Genomic DNA, 21,101 nt, shown 5'->3' on the forward strand with positions numbered 1-21,101 from the left:
TAGGCAAAGGTAGGGAAAAAACAACTTTAAAATATTTTGTGGTAACTGTTACAGCATGGCCTTTCTTACTGTGGCTTGGAAGAATAGCATTTTTGGCAGCTTCCCAGCCCGGGGGGATCATTACACCACAAATATGCCATTATGTTTATATGTGAATTGGGCAACCTAAGACAATGCTAAGGGTTAAAAAGCATTTCCATGGATCCCAGACCAAGATAACCCTCCACCCCTGTCAGAGGTGATTGTGATGTTTACATAAGAGCTTATGTAAATAAGGCAGCCAGTCCCTCCAGCACTTCAGAAAATGGGAGAGCCCCTCTGTTCACTGGCTCCTGTATTCAGCTTTTATATGGAAATGAATCTGCAGCAGCAGTGTTCATTAGTCAGTGCTTTCTCTTTTTCCATCCTTTCCTTTTCTGCTATTTACTCCCCGCCCTGCATGTAAATATCTTCTCATCTTGCAGCCTCCAGCCTTGAAGCTGGAGATGACATCAAACCCAGAAGCTCCCAGGACTAAATGAGACTGAGCATAGGGTGTGAGTGAAGCACCCATCCCACCCTGGAGGCCGCTGAAATTCTTCTTGAGGGGGTCCTCTAGTTTGGTTCCCCTGAGCCAGGAAGGCTCCCAAGATCCCAGGCAAAACTACAGCATATGTATGTAACACTTGGTTAAACACCATTTAGCTCCTACATGGTATTAGCCAAATTCATCCCCAGTCACTGGAATATATGTGAATGTATGTGAATTAAGCAGGAGTCACTACCATCCATTCATATGGAACATATGTATATATTTTACTCTCAGACATGGCTGATAAGTGTCTACTGAAACTTTCTAAAAAAATGAATATGGGCTTAAGACCTAATGTGGAAAAATTCAGCCCAGAAGAATTTTATTTAAGAAAGTTAACTGAATAAGGGGCGTTATGCTGGACATTACACTTCAGTTATAGCGTTGCTACTGCTACAATATACAGACATAACTGAATCACTTTAAATACACCCCTAGTCAACAAGAGAAATGAGTGACCTCTGCGATGGAACACAGCAGCTGCAACTCTGCAAAACAGTAACACTAGCAAACAGGTGAGGACAGGAAGTGAATAATTTTCTATCAGACTGAAATGTTAGAGGGAATTTAGAGGGGCATAATATAATTACATGCGTTGGAATTTTGACAAAACAACAGGGGGAACTCCACTCTCTTGTGAAAAAAGTGCCAGCAAATCTTAAATGATCACAAGGGCTCAGGGTCTAGGTTTTATATTCCATTCAGAAGATGTAATATGTAATATACCCATTACAAAATTTAAGCCACTTCCTCCGTGAAGAACAAGCTGATTCCTGCTTCCATCTTCTCCTATTTCCTCACAGCCCACAGGCAAAATGGAATTATTTGATTTCAAAAAGTAGAACGTTCCTCTGCGGCACTAAACAGACAGATACAGTTTGTGGTTACTGCCATGTATCTACACAGAGGGCCATTTCTAGCTAGCGGCCTTGGAACTGACTGTGTGTATACTTGCCCCTGCCTGCTCTGCTCATCAGCACACAGAGGCAGAGGTATGCGCTGCCTTTAAACTAACATTACATCATCTGGAATACTGGAAGTCTGCTGCCTGGTTCTTCACATGGGGGATGTGAGTCTTCAGCCAAGCTCCATGGGCATTACTTTTCTTTCTTCCTCATCTCATGTTACTTTTCTCTTTCAATATTTGCTTCCAAGATGTGACTAAGTGAGATGGATGAGAGATGGTTCACACTGGAGCTGCTGGGTGAAGGCAACCTGTCCACAGGAGAAATGTGGATTACTTATAAGCAGTTCTCATAATTCCAGAGATCCCAAAGCAATGAGTTAGAGACCAGAAGTGCAGTGACTATACGGCACTATCGTGCACTCAACAACGGAATACACCCAGCTTTCAATATCAAAATCACTGCTGGAGTAGCCACTGGTTTGACATCTCCAGTGGCTCGTATTTCGCACAGTGCTAAGCACACACACAGTACTACACTGCAGTGTCAGCACTGGGTGTGAGATCAAGTCCCTGCATGAAATTCAGACCCATTAACTTCCAGCCTGAAGTGCTACTGACTTCCTTCAGGTTGAACCACCGCAGTGCATCATGGGAGATGTAGTCCACTCAGGAGTCTGGACTACAGAATAGAATAGGGATAATAATGCATCTAACCTGCAACTCCCATGAGGCAGCAGCTAAAGTACACATGGATTAATGTTGAATCAACCTGCAATGAAATGTTTAGATTCTGTTCAGCAAACTGAAATATTTCAGTCTGAGTCTGTACAACCAGAAATAAAATATTTCATGTTGATTTTCCCCACAAAAATAAAAAAAAAAACTTCAGCAAGGTCAAAATTGTCCTGTGGTACATTCATAGTCTGCAGAAACTGGGAATTTTTCTTTGAAACTTTTTTTGATGGAAAATGCAGTCAGCTCTAGTCTCTTGGTATGTACTGGGGGAAAAAGGGTCCAGCTCACTGCCCAGGGCTGTGTTGGCTCAGCAGGGTTTAGAGGAGTAAACAGTTGTAAAACCTTGTTTTTGTCACTAAGCTCAGCTGCTGTGCTTGGATATACACCTGCTTTGCCTTTCACTGACACTAGTTTTACACCAGTGTAACTCCACTGACTTCATTGGGGCTACTCCTGATTTACACTAGCGTGAGAGGCGAATCAGGACTAAGGAGCAGATCTGCTGAGCAGAATGATGGCTTTTTTTTTCCCACCCACATTTCAGAGTAAAGCATTGAAGACTAAGCTGCTTTTGATTAAATGTTTGCTCCTTTGCTATCAAATTTTGTTTGTCTTTTGGAAGTTCCTAATATCTCTGTGTGCCAAACCAAAATATTGTGTCATGCTGTTTGATGGTGTTGCTTGCCTAACATATTAAGATATCAAAACAATAAATAATTGAGTTGTAATGACTGATGCAGATAGGTGGCAAGAATGACAGTTTTCTGACCTGGATTTAGAACTGCCATCTGTGCAGGTCTGAAATGCAAAAGAATCTGTGCAGGGTAGGTAGGTGTCAGAGAACCTCAACCTGGAGAGGGCTGAGTCAGGTAGGACATTAGAGTCTCAGTGTGAGCCAAGCATCCTCTTTCCAGTTACTTTGGGAAATCCACCTGTTCCATGAGGCCTATGGCAATAATGACTGCAGGTCCTTCTTTGTTTCTTAACAGAGTCTATGGACTTGTCTAATTAGTTCCCAGCAGGCTGGGGTGTAAACAGGGTGGATTTGATTTAAATCAAATTGATTTAAATCACTAGTCAGGAAGACTCGATTTAGCCATGGTTTTCTACATAAAAATGCATTCTTGTTGGTTGTTATAACCTTCATACAAATTCTTCACAACTCAGAGATAAATGTAGGTTTCATTTTTAGAAGGCACACATTATACATTTTTAAACAGTGATTTATTTTGAAAACCTCAGATTAGTTTTACAGCTATATCAGAAAATGAATGATTGATTGTTTGGTTATTTCATTTACCAAAGGTAATTGAAGCAGATATTTATGAAGTCATTGGGAGGTGAACTATCTCCAGTTCAACAGGTTAATCATTAATATTTGGAGGATTTTCTTGCCATGCTCTATTAAGAGGAGAACATCAGCAGACAGAGATTTAAATTGTTTTATTTAACTAAAACAACAAAGTTAAGTATTCTGGATTTTTTTCTTCAACAACAACAAACATATAATATTTTAACAAAACAAGCATATGTCCCTCGCTTCTCACTTTTATCTCCAGACTTCTTCTCCTTGTCCAGATTTATTCCACCCCTCCCCCCCCGCAACAATCTTCTATTCATTGAACTTTTTGAAACTTTGCACTTTTAGAGCAAGGTAAGAGATTGACTCTGTGTACACAAATTTACAGAGGGACAATAGAGTTGAGGTCTGTTATTTCTCACCTCTATATATTATTTAGTTATTTAAAAATATTTTTGCTGTTAACAAACATGTTACCTCTGGAGACAGAAATCCACAGTTTGAGAACTGCAAAACTAAGCATTTCTGATGGTATCTTCTAGACTGATCACTTGGGTAGATAGAAAGATTAACCTAAATAATCTATACAGAAGCCTGTGGAACCCCATAAGCTTGGGTCCCTAATCCATGAACTACTGGAACTCATTTACAAATCTTTTCTTAAACATTACATGGCTATATTGTCTCAGACTACAGAATTAGAATTTATAATCCCTATTCCATGATGAGATAGATATCTTTGAGCAATAATGTATCTTAATTAAAACTATCTTTAGATAGGTTTTTTTCCTCAAAAAGCATTTTATTAAAAAAAAATCCGATTTAAATAAAAAAATCTGATTTATTTTATTTTTTAAAAAATAATTTATTTTTATACACCCTGGGTGTAAAGCTACCCTGCACTAAGTGTCTGTGTGGACCCTGCTGCCATGCACTAAAAGTTCCCTAGTGCTCTTTGATCTACTCCCATTTCAAAGGGAGTAGATGAAAGCACAGTACAGAACTTTTAGTGTGCGGCGGCAGGGTCCACACAGACACTGGTGCCTCACAGGCTACTGTGAGGTAGATTTACATGCCAGCCTGCCATAAACTAAGTGTTCATGTAGACAGGCCCTGTTCCTTTAGAGCAGGGATGGCCTAAATGTTTCTGCTACTCTGGGCAAAAAAATACTCTGTAGTTCACAGGAATCTGAGTGACAGCAGTACAATCTTACCTTAACATGCTTGAGAATCTGTTCTTGTTCCTCAGTGCCCCTTCTATTTCTTTATTCCTTGTTTTCTCTTTCCTCTCAAATTTCATTCTTCTCTTTTCTCTCCACTTTATTTTCACTTTTATCCTCCTTCCTTTCTATTTTCTCTCGCTTCCTTCTTCCATTGGCTCTTCTCTTCCTCTTACTCCATTCTCTTCCCTCCCAGTCCATGGTGATCTGTTTTCCTCCCAGTACCCCCAATATCCTTCTGTGACCCATTTTGTTCTCTGGGCCCCATCAGGGCTGTCGTTAGGATTTATGGGGCCCCACACAGTATTATTAAACTGGTGCCCCTATGCCCGACTTGCTCTTAGCAACACAAACAGAAGCTTACAGTATTGGAAAACTTGCCACATGCTCTTTATTAAAAACAATTTAATTGTGCCACCTTCACCCCTAACCTCTGCACAGTGTCACCTTCACCCCTACACTTCCCTCACACCTACACTCCTAACTGCGCGCTGCCAGCTTGCCCTGCCACACCACCCCCCTGCCCAGCAACCCCCCATGCCCAGTGGTCCCTCACCCAGAGAATTCCACCACAGATCCCTATGCCCAGCGATCTCCCTCCAACAGACACCCCCCCACTGCCCAGCACCCCATATTCCTGAGGGAATTCAGCACCAAAAAATTAAATTCTCTGCACAATATTTTAAAATTCTGCAAATTTTGTCAATAAATAATTGTGGAAGCTCCAGCATGGTAGTGACAAACATAGGCCACTGGCTGCATGGAGGTGGGAGATCACCCTGCAGCCTTCCCCCTCCCCTCTCCCCTTCCCTCCTAGGATAGGGACTTACCTCTGTGTGCATGTCCACAGGGAAGCATTTTACATGATGGCTGGGATGTCAGCCATGACCCAAAATCCATTTGAATAACAAAAAAGAAATAGCTGATACCAATGGGTGAGTCCAGCCCCCATCCAGGCCCTTGCCTGCCACTGCTCTGGGCCATCAACTTCCAAATGGCCTTTCATTCTCCCTAAAATAAAGCATTTCCTTCTAATTCTGAAAAGTAAAGAGGGGCTTGGGATGTGCACTTTAATAAGAAAAGGAATTATATTCAGACACCAGTCTTTTTTTCTGCCCTGATTTACACACCTGGTTGCCACACAGGGCTCAGTGGGATTCTACTGGGTATAACTCAGGGCTAGTGTACACCGGCAATGCTAAAGTGCTGCCGTGGCAGGACTTGAATGTGGCTTGTGCAGTAGCGGCAGAGAGCTCTCCCAGCGCTCTAAAAAACCCACCCCCACGAGGGGCGCAGCTCCCAGCGCTGGGGCGCTGTCTACACTGGCGCTTTACCGCACTGAAACGTGCTACACTCAGGGGTGTGGTTTTTCACACCCCTGAGCGAGAAAGTTGCAGCGCTGTAAATTGCTGGTGTAGATAAGCCCACAGCACATAGTTTCAACAATGCTTCAACGGAGGGGCTGGAGCCATAACCAGCCAAGTCTCATTTGAACAGGGGCTCTTGTTTTGCATTATTTAAGGCAGTTTTTAAAGGTCTTTCCAATAGGTGAGGAAGAAGGTGCTGCATTTTTGAAGGGCCCTTTAAAATCCCACTCAACTCCGCACTGGTTAGAACTCTCCCTCTTTCAAAATGTTACCAGCTTGAGAGACAGCCCTGGAGATACTTGGATCCACAAGAAAAAAAAACCATGTCCCTTTTCCCTAAATAAAAGTTTTCAGCTACTCCAGCCTTGTCCAGTGCGAGTCCATCTTCCTCCCCAGCTAAGAGGTCGCTCCCTCCCTTGCGTTCTGCAGCCCTGGTCCCTGCTTTTCTGCTCCGGGTGCACCATCCCCCCCCTCCCCGCACTCCTTTTGTTTTAGTGTCAGTTTCCTCCTGTTGACACCGGGATATTGTGAATGAGCACGAAAAGCAAACGCCACCTTCTTTTATTTTCCTTTAACTTTCCCTCCTCCCCAGCCTGGTTGTGTCTGTGCCTCTCCCTCCTCCCAGCCCCGTCTGCTGCTGATCCCTGCTGGGGAAGGGAGGAGAGGAAAAGATGACGGTCCAAAGGCCATCTGGGCTTAAACTTCAGAGAAAAGGGAGGTGGAGTGAAAAGGAGACTAGGAGAGAGATTGCAGGGACTTGCCGGCGGGGCAAGGCACGTGGGCAGAAAAGGGGAGAGGTTCAGGTACAGTGTGGGGCTGCTCTCCCCCCAGGGCCACCAGCCTGCTCCCCATGAGGCCCTAGCGTGTTCGCTGCTTGCTCACTGAGCCAGACAAAGAATCCCCCCTCTGCTCTTTTCCCTTCCCAGCCTGGCTCCCCCCAGCCATCCCCTGCCCAGTTCCTCCTCCGCCCTCCCGCTCCCCAAAGTCCCGTGCCCGGCTCTACTCCCTGAGCTTGGCTCCCCCCTTCTCTTCCCAGCCTCCGGGTGTCCCCCCCGCTCTATTCCCAGCCTGGCCCGCCCCGGCTCCCCCAGCTCACTCACAGGCAAACTTCCGCTCCTGGCCCTGTGAGGCCCTGCCCGACTGGGAGCGCTCAGCGGCAGGCTGAGAAATGAGTGGGTGACGGGGAGGGGACGGGGGTCGGGGAGAAGCCTGGGGGCGCAGCGCGGGGGAAGGGCCGGAGAGTCAAGGAGCCCACGCAACAGCCAGTGAGGGTGGTACACCAAATTTTCGGGTGCCCTGTCCAGCCGCGTATCCTGCATATGCCTAAGGAAGGCCCTGGGCCCCATACTCTGTTTCCCTCCCTCTTCCTCTTTCTGCTCTCCATTCTGGGTTCTCTTACCTTTTTTCTATTGCCCCAGTTTCACCCTCTCATACTATTTCTTCATTCTCCAGTGGGTGCAGGGAGATCGTAAGATACCGTCGCCATTAACCACATACTTCTGGAATTGAGATCCTGGCGGGCACAGGCACCTCAGGCTCAAATGAGCCTCAGTCACCTCCTCTGATGGAATGTTCACCTGATCTGATGCAGAACAGACTCTGGGACACCTCAAATCTCAGAGTACCAACTTGTGTGTGTACTGGAGAGATGGGCAGAAGCAGACAGGGTGGGTCCTGTGTGCTCTGGGAACAGGGGGATGGAACCTTCTGTTTTAACTGATATTGCAGCCAGTAGCAATCTGAGCACGGGCAGCGACCGATCTTCAGGCCAAGAGATTTTAACATCTCCTGCAGTGTGGTGCCCAAAGAGACTGTCTAGTCAGTCTGTGCCTAAAGCCGTCACTGTTTTAGGCTACTGCATACATACAGCTACATTCAAAGAACATTAGGATTAAAAAGTCAATTTAGAATATACCAGACCTAACGTTGCTGGTGAAATTCAGACCCGTTGCACGAATGTGTTATGATACAGTCTTGCCCAACAACAGAAACAGCAGGAAGTTTGCAGTTTGCAGAGCCAAGAAAGGAATCCTGCTCTCCTGGGTCGCAGTCCAGTACATTAAAGACAAGAGAATATCATTTCTGTTGTGCCACCCTCTGCCTCATTTACTGTCCATCCTGTGCACTGAATGAGGGAGGTGTCTTGTAGAACAAATAGTATGTGACCAGAGTCAGAATGCATACTCACAAAGGCCCTGAATTAAGATTGCACAGGCAGTTAAAAGCAGTACATCATTAGACAAATATCTCCTTGGCTGATCATAACGGGCTACATCCTGCTCGGAGTGAAGTCAAAGACCAGAGTCCCATTGACTTCAGTGGGAGCAGGATTGGGCCTATGCTGAGGTCAGTACATAGTTGCTAGCTGCTAGTGGAAGCGGTACCCTTAAATGACAGCCTTTTCATGCATAACATATACACCACACCTAGCACTTACACTTATTGGTCAAGTAGAGATATTAGTCCCCAAGTCCCAGGGGAGGTGTTGTAAAAGGAAACTTGCTTTGCCTTTGCAGTACCTGTTCTTACTGCTTTTGTTAATCACTGTCAGTGTACTCAGCACTGAACAAAAGACACAGAAAGAATTGGTTCCTACTCCACAGATCCTGCCAGCCAAACAGTACGGACAATAAGTACGACCAGAGGAAGGTTAATAGATAATAGGCACTTCTAAGCAAGGTGGGTCTATGGGTAAAAATGGGGACATCAGTTACCAGGCTCTAAAATAAACAAACAAACAAGACTCAGATTTTACAAACACATCCTAGAGATACTTTAGCCAGAGCCCTGCCGCTGGTGTGGGGAGTGATTAAATGAAATAAGTCCTTTCCAGCACACATGTTTCTAGGAGGCTATCATTCCTTCACTATTGCCAAGCAGTGGGATATGCTGCCGCTTCTCCTCACTTTGGTGTTTGGCAGAATTGAGCCCTTCTTCCTGTGCTGAACTTAACTTATTACTATTAATATATGCTTATTCCTACTTGTATTACAATAGAACCTAGAGGCCCCAACCAAGATCAGAGCCCATTACGTTAGGCATTGCTCATAAGTATAAAAAGGCACGGTCCCTGTCCCAAAAAGCTTACAATCTCAATGTAAGACAAGATGGGAGAGAGGAAGTATCCTCGTTTTACTGTTGGGGGACTGAGGCACAGAAAGATTAAGGGGACATTCTGTGCTGTGCCTCTTTGGGTCACTTGGTTACGGGGTTTGCATTCCAGTCTACCCAAAGAGGCCCTGGGTTTAACTTAGACAGCCCTAAGGCCCATGACAGCTGTCTTCTGCAGTGCCTGGGGAATCCTCCCCAAATCAGATATGGGGCAGTTAGGGCCTCTATGTCAGTGGTCTCCAAACTGGGGTGCGCGCACCCCAGGGGGTGCACAAGATGATCCCAGGGGTTTTTTTTCCTTCGGCAGCAGCTCTGCACATCCACGGCTGGTGTTCCGCTCCAGCGGTGCGCCTGCGGCAGGTCTTCTGGTCCTGTTCCGTCGGTGGCTTGTCTGCGGCAGGTCTTCCGGTCTTCACCCTGGGGGTGCGCAAGCCAAAAAGTCTGGAGACCACTGCTCTATATTGTTCCAGCCCTTTTGTATACAGGGCCAGAGCAAGGTGAGAATCTCACCCGAGGAGTTGCCTAAGGTCTCACAGAATTTTGTGGTAGATACAGGAACTAAATCCAAATCTCCTGAGTCCTTGTCCAGTGCCTTAACCACAAGGCCATTTTCTTCAGGGTAAACTTCTGCTCTATTAGACCGTGGACTATTCTTCCAAAGGCAGACCTCTTGTCCAGCAACCTTGTCCAACAACCTTGTCCAACTTTGCCCACAGCACACTTGAGTAAATCTATGTGCACTTCCTCCACTGCTGTGTTTTTCATATTAAACTCAAATTACATTTGTAAAGCATTTTTTAAAAGGAATTATTCCTGTAGAATCTGGAGGAAAGCTCCCATCTGGTGATGAACTAAAGGTAGGCCACCTTTGAAACCAAAACTCTACTTGACTTCATTGGTTGGTTTGTTTCTGGTCTGTACGTACTTCATGGAATCTTCCTTCATACCAACCTTACAAGCAACATTTTTTCCATCTTCAGCAAACTTCTGACCCATCTTTGAGATCATCTTCTTCTCTATCACTGTGGGTTACCTCCTACTGAGTAAAGAATCATACCAATTATAATGACAAACACCTGCTTGACTCACTTAAAGAAAAGGAGTACTTGTGGCACCTTAGAGACTAACAAATTTATTTGAGCATAAGCTTTCGTGAGCTGCAGCTCACTTCATCGGCTGCATTCAGTGGATTTATTTGAGCATAAGCTTTTGTGAGCTACAGCTCACTTCATCGGCTGCATTCAGTGGAAAATACTTTCCACTGAATGCAGCCGATGAAGTGAGCTGTAGCTCACAAAAGCTCATGCTCAAATAAATTTGTTAGTTTCTAAGGTGCCACAAGTACTCCTTTTCTTTTTGCGAATACAGACTAACACGGCTGCTACTCTGAAACTTGATTCACTTAGTCTCTTGTCTGTGGAGTCGGTGCAGGATTGTCACTATAATACATGAAAGAGCAAAACATCTGCCTAGTTTTAAAATACCATGTGACAGAGTTCAACCACTTCCCTTGAGAAACTAATTATTCCCCAGCCTAACAAAACTCAGTGAGGATGTTTTCTGCTATTCAATCTAATGTTTTCTTTGTTTAATTTACTCTCATCTCACCTCATTCTATTCTCTTGTACAACGCAAAACAATTCCATCAACTTCTTTGCGTTTGTACATTGGTGAGTTTATTTTGAACCCCCTCTACTACTGTGGATTTGAAAGTTGGACTTGAATGCAAATGTTACTGGGTTTGCATTCCAGGTAGGGGAAATGATGATGAAATGGGCAGAGAGATGGGCAGAGTGAAATAATCCATCAGGCAAAGAAGGGTAAAAAAATGGAGCCGCGAGTGTGGTGAGTACAAAACGTCACAAGGGACTGTGAAAAAAGGCTTGGAGCGAGGGAGAGAGAGACAGGTCGAGAGATTCTAATAAAACAACAAATGGAGCATATATACCATATGTAGGACACCAGCCTGGTTTTGAGGAGGTTGTTTTATCCCTAACACATAGTGCAGACTTCTCTTTAGCTAGAAAAACATTATGTTTTAACAGTGAGTCAGCCTTGAGAAAAACGTGGGTTTACTTTGCTAGAGGAAAAAGGTTTTGTGAACTCTAATTTTGCAAAACCCCAAATAAGAAGGTTCACAAAATCTTACACTTCACAAACCATGTGTCCATCCTAACCTCCCATACATGGGGCTAACAATCAAGCCCCACTGACAGCTTGATATGTACCATTTAGGCATAGTCCTGTGCTGGAGCTGCACCGCCCTGGGAGACCTCCTGGAGATGCACTTCAAGGAGGCATAATGTGTCTGGGAGCTCCCCCGTTCACAGGGGGAACATACCCACTGCAACACCCTTAGCAGGGTACTTCATGTGCTCCCCAATTGTTCAGAGGAAAGGAGTGGGAATATGGCCCTGCTGTCTGCCCCTGCTGGTGCCTAGTGGGTGTTAGCAGGGCAGGGCAGGGCCTCTTCCTGGCCCCAGTGCGAAGTGCAAAGGAGGGAAGGCCCCCTTGCACCTTCCTTCACTTTCACAGGCATAATCAAGAGCCTGTTTCGCCTCTCTCATACACTGGTTTTACACTGGTGTCATTCCATTTACTTCTGGGGAGATACTTCTGTTTTATACAAACATAAGTGAGAGGAGATTCAGGCTCTTAGGGCCAAATTCTGCTTTTAGTTACACCCCGATTTAAATTTAGAGTAACTCAGATTTACACCAGGTCACATCCAGTCCTTAGTTTTCAATCTTCTAGCCCCTTAATCAATTCAAACACCAAGCGTGTTCTCTGGGCATCACCTATTGTCCTAGCATAGCTGTAGCCAGACACCACTGAAGCTGGGAGCAGTAAATATTTATTTTGTCAGGTTGTGAAATGTCTAGTGATTCCACAAGGGAGTGAACACCATGGGAGGAAGGATGATCATGCTGTTATAGCTTAGGACTGACAGAAGATCAAGATCCCTTTCTTGGCTCTGCTGCAGTCTTCCTGCATGAACTTAACCTCTCTCTGTCTCAGGTTTCCCATCAGTAAAACAGATAATAATATAGAACAATATTCTCCCACCTCCCAGGATGCTTGTGAGGTTAGATTAATTAATGTTTGCTAAGCCCTTCGAGACCCACAGATCTACAGAAGAACAAAATATTATTATTAAATGTTACTTAGGGTGAACCTAGGAGGATGGCTAGGAATAACAAGATAAAGCCAAACAAAGGAAAACTTAGGATGAATATCAGGAAAGAAACCCTAATTGTAAATCTGTTATTAGGCAGGAAAATAGTCTTCTAAGGAAGAGGTGAAAACTCAGTCTCTTAGGACATTTAAAAATAAATGGAGTGAAAGAATATTCTGTAGCTAACAGACCTGTACTAGCGCTTTTCAATGGACACTAGCCGGTCTCTAATGCCTTACAGGCCAAATTCTGCTCTGTTTATACTGGTGTGTATTTGGAACAATACCACTGAAGTAAGTGGACTTGCTCCAGATTTACACTAGTAAAAGTGAGAGAAGATTTGTGTCAAGGTCTTTTCCATCTGTTAAGTTCCATGGTTTATGATTCATGTGCAAAAAAAACAAGGGTGGTTAAAAAAAAAGTTGTTTTCAGTTGTGTGGTGATGAAATACAGTAACTGAAAATGCTGTGGGTTTTGAGGTTGGATTTTGTGATTAAAATATTGTTCGGTTAGGGACAGGATTGGTTGGCATGCTCTATAAGGCATTATGCTTTCACCTCTGGAGAGCTGAGTTCAAACCTGGTTTAAGATCACAAAACCAGTAAATTAACAGTTTTTAGAGGGTGCTGAAGATCATGATCATGACTGATGTCCATGCATTAGCAGTACAGGATGGGGACCCAGGACTGGAATAAGAGGGGGCAGAGAGAGTGAAAATAGAGCTGCATGGGCAGAAATATGGAGGGAGCCAAAGATCAGAATAACAGGAGATGATGCAGATCAGTATTAAAATGTTCTGGCAGAGCTGTGTGGGTTCAGGACTGGAGTAGCAGGTTGTACTGCAGACATGGACTGAGGTGCCTTTGCAGAACTGTGTTGGGTCAGTGCATCTTTGCAGCTCCTGAAATTCTAAAAAAGGTAAGTTTATAGTCAGTTATGTGCCAAACACTCCTTGTTATTTCAGGCATTCAGCACCATCTTTAAAATTATCTCTCATTTCTCAAAAACATTTTGCAGTTATATTGAAATTCAGAGTCACATGTTCCTGTTACAGACAAAGCACAGCTGTAAGAACAATGCTGGCAGCCAGCTTGGACTAACATTTTGAAAATGGTTCTCCCCCCAACTCCCTCTTTCATTTTCAAATGCAGCTTTTCTTAAAAGGAGGTACTCTGCCAGCATGCACATACCCAGCCGAGACAGTTGTAATCTGCTTCAATGCACTGGTAACTGCTAAATGCAAACCAGTGGACTAGACATGAGATTCACACCTGTGTAGGGGGCCAGCCCGAGGCCTATGCAATAGTTAGGTCCCATTTAAGCACCAAAGATAACGCTTAAGTAAGACATGAGTGATGCATAGTCCTTTTGCTGCTCCTTTGCCCTACTGTTAACAAAAAGCAGCATATTTGCTCATGAGTTAATAGCCATTTTAATATTCTCTTGATCTAGTCAGCTGGAAACCAAATTTAGCTTTTCCTCTCTGTATTCTTGGGTACCTCCAGCTGCTTCTGCAAGGTTTTAAAAATAATTTTATATCCTTATTTTTTCTACACTTTCCCATAATTTAACTGATGCCTAAAATGCAGCAGAAGTGTGATGTACCTTTACCTTAGATACTGTAGAAGGTCTTTTTTTGCAGAAAAGATATTCTCTCCTGGGGCTCCTGAAGATTAGCTCATGTGGGGAGTTAAATAATCAATAGTAATAGTTAAAAAATACCATGCTTTGAGGTTCTATTACACCTTTCAAGTAAGGATCTCCATGTGCTTTGCAGAGGGGGAGTATCATTTCCCCCCATTTTAGAGTGGGAATGGAGGTCAGTGGCACAATGTGGAACAGAGCCCATGGCTAGTCCTTTTCTCTAACCACTACACCACACTACTATTCATGTGCTCTTGTCTCAGCTTATGATGAACCAGTCAGTAGTTCTAACAGACTAGATATATGTATGTATTCATTTATTTATTTCTATTTTAAATAACTAAAAAAAAAAAAAAAAAAAGGCTACCCAAGGTTCTAGGAGCCTTTAACAATGCAACTGAATCTCAGCAGCATTTCAATTCAACAGGAACCCAGCTAGCCAGACACCACCAGAAACTCCTTTCCACCTGTTCACTGCTCTGGGAAGCGTGCCCATAGCCCTCTACAAAAACTCTCTCAGATATTTGTCTTCTGCAGGTTGCCCAGAAGGTCACCTACTGTGGGCCATTTTGGACCAAAGGGGGTGTGGGAAATGAGTTCCAGAGTCCTCCAACCTCTCCTGACGGTTTTAAAGTGTAACCCCATGTAGAACGCATTGCAGCAGTCTGATTGGGACGTTACAGAAGCATGGATAATATCCTATGGGTGGGCAATACTGCAAAACTTTTACATCCCATGACCATCTCAGCCAATTAGATGGCAGGCGGTAATTCACTATACTGTATAAACAACAATTTCATCTGGAAAAAAAGTTGATGCAAAGTTTGTTTTCTCAGCCCTCCCCATGGGATAATATTGTACAACAAGAGACTCTGTGGAGGTTTACAAGCCTCCTGGGAAGCACCCAGTATTGGCCACTTTTGGAGGCAGGAGACCCAAATTAGGTGGACAGTGTGTCTTTTCTGGTCTATCAGTACCTGTGTATGGTAAAGAAGCTCCAAATTCCTCTTGAATAGCTCCAGCTTAGCCTTGGTCTACACTAGCAATTTATGACAGGTTTCAGAGTAGCAGCCGTATCCGCAAAAAGAAAAGGAGGACTTGTGGCACCTTAGTCTCTAAGGTGCCACAAGTACTCCTTTTCTACTAGCAATTTATGTTGGTACAATCCACACCCCTGAGTGACGCACTTATACTGAACTAACTCCCGGTGTAGACAGGGCTATGCTGACGGGAGGGCTTCCATGTTGACCTAGCTACTGCATCTCGGGGAGGTGGAGTACCTACACTGACAGGAGAAGCCCTCCTGTCAGAGTAGGCAGCGTCTTCACTGAAGCGTGACGGCAGTGCAGTTGCATCAGTGCAGCTGGGCCCTCCAGCCTTTTAAATGTAGACAAGCTCTTAGACTAGACATAAAGAAACAGTGTGTTGAACGCTGAGCCAGCAAAGCCACCTCGCCTGCCCAAAGCTGTAGTGTGTTAGTCAGCGCCACAACCCCCTCTCCCACCTCCAGCACCGCCAGCCAAGCCTCCGTTCCAGCACAGAAACAAAGTAAACCAACAGGGGAAGTGTGGTTAATAACACCCAGGACATGCAGTTCTCGACAGCCTTCGTGGCTTTGTGATGCAGTGCTGTAAGGGAAGGAGGGTGAGCTTAACCTGTGGGAACAGGGCATGCTGCAGCAGGCAAGTGTTTGTACTTTGCTGCCAGGCCCCTCCTGGCGCTGACGTACCAAGTGTCTTCTCTGACAAACAGAACAAGCTTTGGGTGAGCCTCCCTCCTGCCAACTGGCTGAAGGGCACCAAGAGGCAGCACTGAGCTCCACCCACCGCCTTTATTCTTCTCACCTCCTCTCCTGTTATCCCCAGGGCCTTCTAGCTGTGGTGTAGCACGGTGAGGTTGCTGCTTGCAAAACCGCGTTGGAGAGTTTGGGTTTGAGGGAATGCTACTGGGGTGGGAGAGTGCTTCGAATTTATCCCGCAGAAGTATTTCTCTGGCCCCTGCTGTGGTGCTGTACTAGCACCATACACAGTATTGGGATTCAGCGGGGGACATGGACAGTTACTGTGATATCAACAGTCTCTCACATTACAAATGGGCTTAGTTACATAACCACATTGACTTCTCCTCATGTGCCCAGAGCTAAACTGATCACCAATAGGCATATTCCATTAGTGAAAACTGTCAGTGGTTTCTCCCTTGTTTTAAGAGCACTGAGCAGTGACCATACATTAAGATCAGGTTCCGGGAGCGTCCACAGTCTACTGCCCATAATTTGTCTGCTTCCTGTGCTTACATGGAGGGAGGTATTAGGCATGTGGGGGACCTCAGTCCTTCCTATTGTATCTTCTACTGTTTGTTTAATTAACTGCATGAATGCAGCCAAACCTACCAGGTACATGAGGCAAAAACTCCCCTCTGGTGCTGCATCACAATGATAAATTGGCACTTCAGAGGATACCATCAGATTCTTCCACAGAGACTATGGCAGAATACAGCGCTGAAGCATTTAACAATCAGTCAAGAGATGTAGAGGTCTGCAATAAATTGAGCCATATCAATCTAAGCCACTGCAACTCACGATTTACCAAAACTCTCACTAGCAAATGTCTTAGCAGGAAACTGAAGGGAAAGCAGCACCCAAAGGCATAATTTCTGGGGAGATATATGTTGTGGTGCCCTCACCAGTGAGACTGGCAACGACACTCACAGGGAGAGAGGAGGTAGGGAGGCAAGCCACTTGCTTGGTCAGTATCCTACCAACATGTAAAGCTGATTCTGACCAGGGGGCCTTATCTAGGGCTTGTCTACACTGGCACTTCACAGCGCTGCAACTTTCTCGCTCAGGGTGTGTGGAAAAAAAACAAACCCTGAGCGCTGCAAGTTTCAGCTGCTCTCCCAGCACTGGGAGCTATTCCCCTCGTGGAGGACCGTTTTTTAGAGCTCTCTCCCAGTGCTATGCTGCGATTACAGTGAAGATGTGCCCAAAGAATGTGTTTACTTTCTCACCCATAAAGTGCTAACACAAGGGAATGAGATGGGGTGTTCCTCTGTGGTGAAGGGATGGAGTTGGAGCAAGAATTCTTTTTTATGGGACCTACTACCAGTGCAGTAGTGTAGGTGACAGAGAACTACCTTTTTAAAAACATTTAATTTAATTTAATTCAATTCAGAGTTTTGTCTTTTTTTTTTTTTTTTTAAATTACAGGAATTGCCTCCGGGGAATTCTGAAACTAAGGCCTTCCTTCTTAGGAAGGTCACTAGTTATATCTAGCAGCCTGGATTTTTGTAAAGGGATCACTCAGTTCAACAAAAAACATTTCACACACTGGACTGCAGGCTGGAAACTTGCTGCTTTGTTCAGCTGCATCACAACAGAGTGGTGGAGAAAAACATCCCCTGATTAAATATGCAGGAAGGGAAGAGTGGAGCAAGGCTCCATCCCATAATACCCTGGGTAATCCAGTTAACCCTATCATGACCACTTTACTATATTAACAATGTTCTTTCACTGTATCACCATTTCATACATTTAGTGCTGGAAAAGGATGCTGGGTTGACATCCCTGAGGATGTCATATCCTTTGTCTACAGAATATGTACAGCATGTGAAGCAGCAGTGCAAGCTTCTTTCCTCCACCTTTACCAACTGGACCTGAAGAGCCACCTCAGTGGTGAAAGAGGAATTGAATCTTCATGACCCACTCACTCCTTGGCTTCTCAGCGGAGACAGTCAGCAGGAGGTCAATTAGCAGTGATTGTCAAGGGGAGTGTTGGGATGGGGACACTAAGGGTATGTCTACAAGTAAAACACTACAGCGGCACAGCTGCACCACTGCAGTGGCAACGCTGTAGCACTTCAGTGTAGACACTACCTATACCAATGGGAGGCTTCTCCCATCGGCATAGGTAATCCACCTCCCAGAGAGGCAGTAGGGGGTCCACAAAAGAATTCTTCCATCGACCTGGCACTGGCTATGCTGGAGGTGAGGCTGGCTTAACTACACTGCTCAGGGGTATGGATTTTTCACACCTGAGCGATGTAGTTAAACTGACTTAATTTTCATGTAGATCAGGCCCTAGACATCAACACCACTTCACAAGGGCCACTGAATAGCCTCCATATACCTGGGCAGGATTGGAGCCTGGCTCTAGAGGTGAAAAGCTCTCTAATATCTTACCAATCACTTGAGTCATCCAGTCTCCCACTGTCTCATTATTTAAAATTGATATTTTTTAGTAATGGGGAATAGCAACAGTAAACACCAAACCAACTAATGTATCATCACTTAGATACCAACATGGGAAGTGCTCTAGAACTATCGCAAGTAGGCAGAGAGATACCAAGGTCTCTTAAGAATGGAGTATTTTGGAGAGCACTCTTAGGTGAGGACTTTTGAAATTAGTCACATTGTTTACCAAAGCTTCCTTTAAGCCTCCCCTCCCCACAGCACCTCGGATTCTCATTGCTGCTTACACCGAGGTCAGGTTCCACACAGATTAAGAAACACATCCGTCTCGCTGCAAGGCAGCAGTGAATTTGCAGTACACCCCAACAGGACTTTGAACTCTCTGGGTCAGAATCATCAGCCTGTGAAGTCTTCTCTGCATGGTTCTAAGGGCACAAAACAGATGTGCACAAACCCAGCTTAACCAGGGGTGCCTATCCAGGTTTTCCCAGGATTGTCCTGTTTTAGAACTAGCTGTCCTGGTAAATCTCTGGGGGGCTCAGTACTCACTGCCAGCTGTCCAGTTTTATGGGCTCAGGATCATCCTGTGTGTCTGGGGTTTTTTGTACCTCAGAGGTGGCAACCCGAAGCTGAACTAGCTACCTGGGATTCCCCCAGTGTAGGGCAATATCCAGTCTGCATAGGACTGGGCCAGTGAAGCAGCTGTTATGCCACCTGTTCCTCCCAAACCCAGCACTGGGGATATGTCCAGGGAAAAATGTGTCTGGCTGGGGATCTACCACTAAGTGCACTTGATTTCCAGCTACTGTAAGGCCACTTTGGACCATAGATAGCTGCTGTAAAATAGAACCGCCCTGAGGATGCTTTAAATTGTGTGAAGGACCAGAAGTTGTGTGCTGATTCCCAGCTCAGGGAGCCAGAAACAAGGCTCAAAGTCACCTTGCTGAACTCCCTCTGGATTTGCACCAAGGACAGCTCAGCCAGTCCAGTGAGTCTTGGCCCTTTTAGCCATGTCTAAACTGACGAAGGGCTAGGCAATGAAGACACTGCCTTTTGTTCCCGTCACCCTCACAGAAGCTCTGCACTGAACTCTTTTGGGGCCTACCGGCACATCCCCTAAAAGCTCCAGCTACTTACAGCCTAATACTCCACTGCCTGACACCTTGTGCAGTCAGTTACACATGAGGAAGGGGAGAGCCAAGTAGATGAGAAATGCTACCACTTGTGTAGGTGAATGGTTAATTCTGCTTGGTTGTATTTTATATCCACTTTGCACTGACTTTGTACAGGTACAAATGACTACACAAGGTGCTAGGCAGAGCAGAGTAAGATCCTTATAGTCTCTGGCTCATCAGTTGTCCCTGTAGGTTCCAGCTTTGCTTAGGCCTCTTGGAGGCTGGCGACATTTGAAAGTTGGTAGAAAAACCTCATACACATTGGAATGGGTCAAAACTATGGATGTGGCCGTCAAAAACAGTGCTGAATTTTAGTGCATTCATTCTCTGAAAAAGTGGACATGGGTCAAGCAATTTTCATATGCAGAGGCTGCAAAATCATTCTAGGTACATACTGTTAAAAAAAACAACAACAAAACCATTACATATATGCTGGGCTGGTTTTAAATAGCCTCCTCTCTTATTCTGCCTGTCCAATCAAACTGTCTACACTTCTGTTGGAGACAGGCAGAGTTGGGGGAGTAAATGAGAAGCTCTGTGTATAGTCAGGGCTCACCAGTCATTACTGCAATATGTTTTCACTGAAGTGGGGGAATGGATGCCTCCCTCAAGGAGTGCAGAGTTAGTAGATTACTCCTCTGGTCTTTCAGATGATGGCCTGAATTCCAAGGTGAAGTGCAATGATTAAAATTGATTTAAATGCAGATTTCTGTGCTGAATGTCCCAAGGGACCAGATTGGGTTGGGGCTGGGGAGTGAAGGGCATTCAACACAGCAATCAGTTTTAACCCACCTTTCAAAAATTATTTTTCCATCTGAGGGAATCCTCTTTGTTCTTGCTGGCTCACTGAAGAGATCCCAGAATGCAATATCACAATTCCCAAAAGTCTCATTACAGCCCATGATATTTGTGATCTGCCACAGAATGATGCATTCTGGGAATCTCTTTGATGAACCAAGAAGAACCAAGATTTCGTAGCAGGGGAAAATATTTGTAAAAGGTCAATTAAAATGCATTTATGTGCTTAATTATCCTCTCTCTATAGCTTGATTAATGAGTATGTTCAGCACAGAAGTCGAACCTTATCTCCATATTAATGTTTGCCTTGCACTTTCAAATTCTACTTAAGGAATTTTTAATCAATTCTTTTTTTTACAGTATTATTAGTTTTATGGCAGCCTTCAGAGGCTCAAGCAGGTAGACCACAAGTGAAAAGGAATTCGATCTAATATGGTCTCCTTTTGTCTCAGCCACAAAACTGCAACACAACAGAACATGACTGGCAGTCTCTTTCCAGAGGAATAGCCAGGACTAGAATATTTGGGGTATTGCATGTCTAGACTAAGTGCATCATAGCAGAGCTATTTTAGGGAGCCTATGATAAGAAGAGCAGGTCATAGAACTAGCTGGAGAACTTCGTATAGCAAAGGCCTGCACTCTTTATTGCTGTATCCAGTTTCCCATTTCCCTGAGCCCTAAAATTCACCCCGATTAAATTAGACAAAACCAGTCAGAGCCAGCTGCTAGGTTTGTCCACAGGAACCAATACTGCAGTCAAACGCACTGATTGACAAGGACTCCTGTGCCTTGCAGTTAGAAATGACCCTGAACCAACTAACTACCCCACCCTCCCAAGCATCCATACCTAACCTTGGGAAGTTGGGATTCGGATCCAGAGCTGAATTTGGCAACTAGATTCTCTCTTTGAAC

General features: G+C 44.7%; 1 long non-coding RNA gene across 1 annotated transcript in view; it reads right to left on the reverse strand.

Moving 5' to 3' along the window:
• Positions 1–1,038: 1,038 nt before the first annotated feature.
• Positions 1,039–21,101, reverse strand: part of LOC141990075 (uncharacterized) — a 36,251-nt gene continuing 16,188 nt past the window's right edge. Inside the window, exon 3 of the long non-coding RNA XR_012640070.1 lies at positions 1,039–1,786. This is a non-coding gene — a long non-coding RNA (uncharacterized LOC141990075). The remainder of the gene's footprint in view (positions 1,787–21,101) is intronic.

The sequence above is a fragment of the Natator depressus genome, chromosome 6 (assembly GCF_965152275.1).
Source record: "Natator depressus isolate rNatDep1 chromosome 6, rNatDep2.hap1, whole genome shotgun sequence".
Lineage (NCBI taxonomy): Eukaryota > Metazoa > Chordata > Testudines > Cheloniidae > Natator > Natator depressus.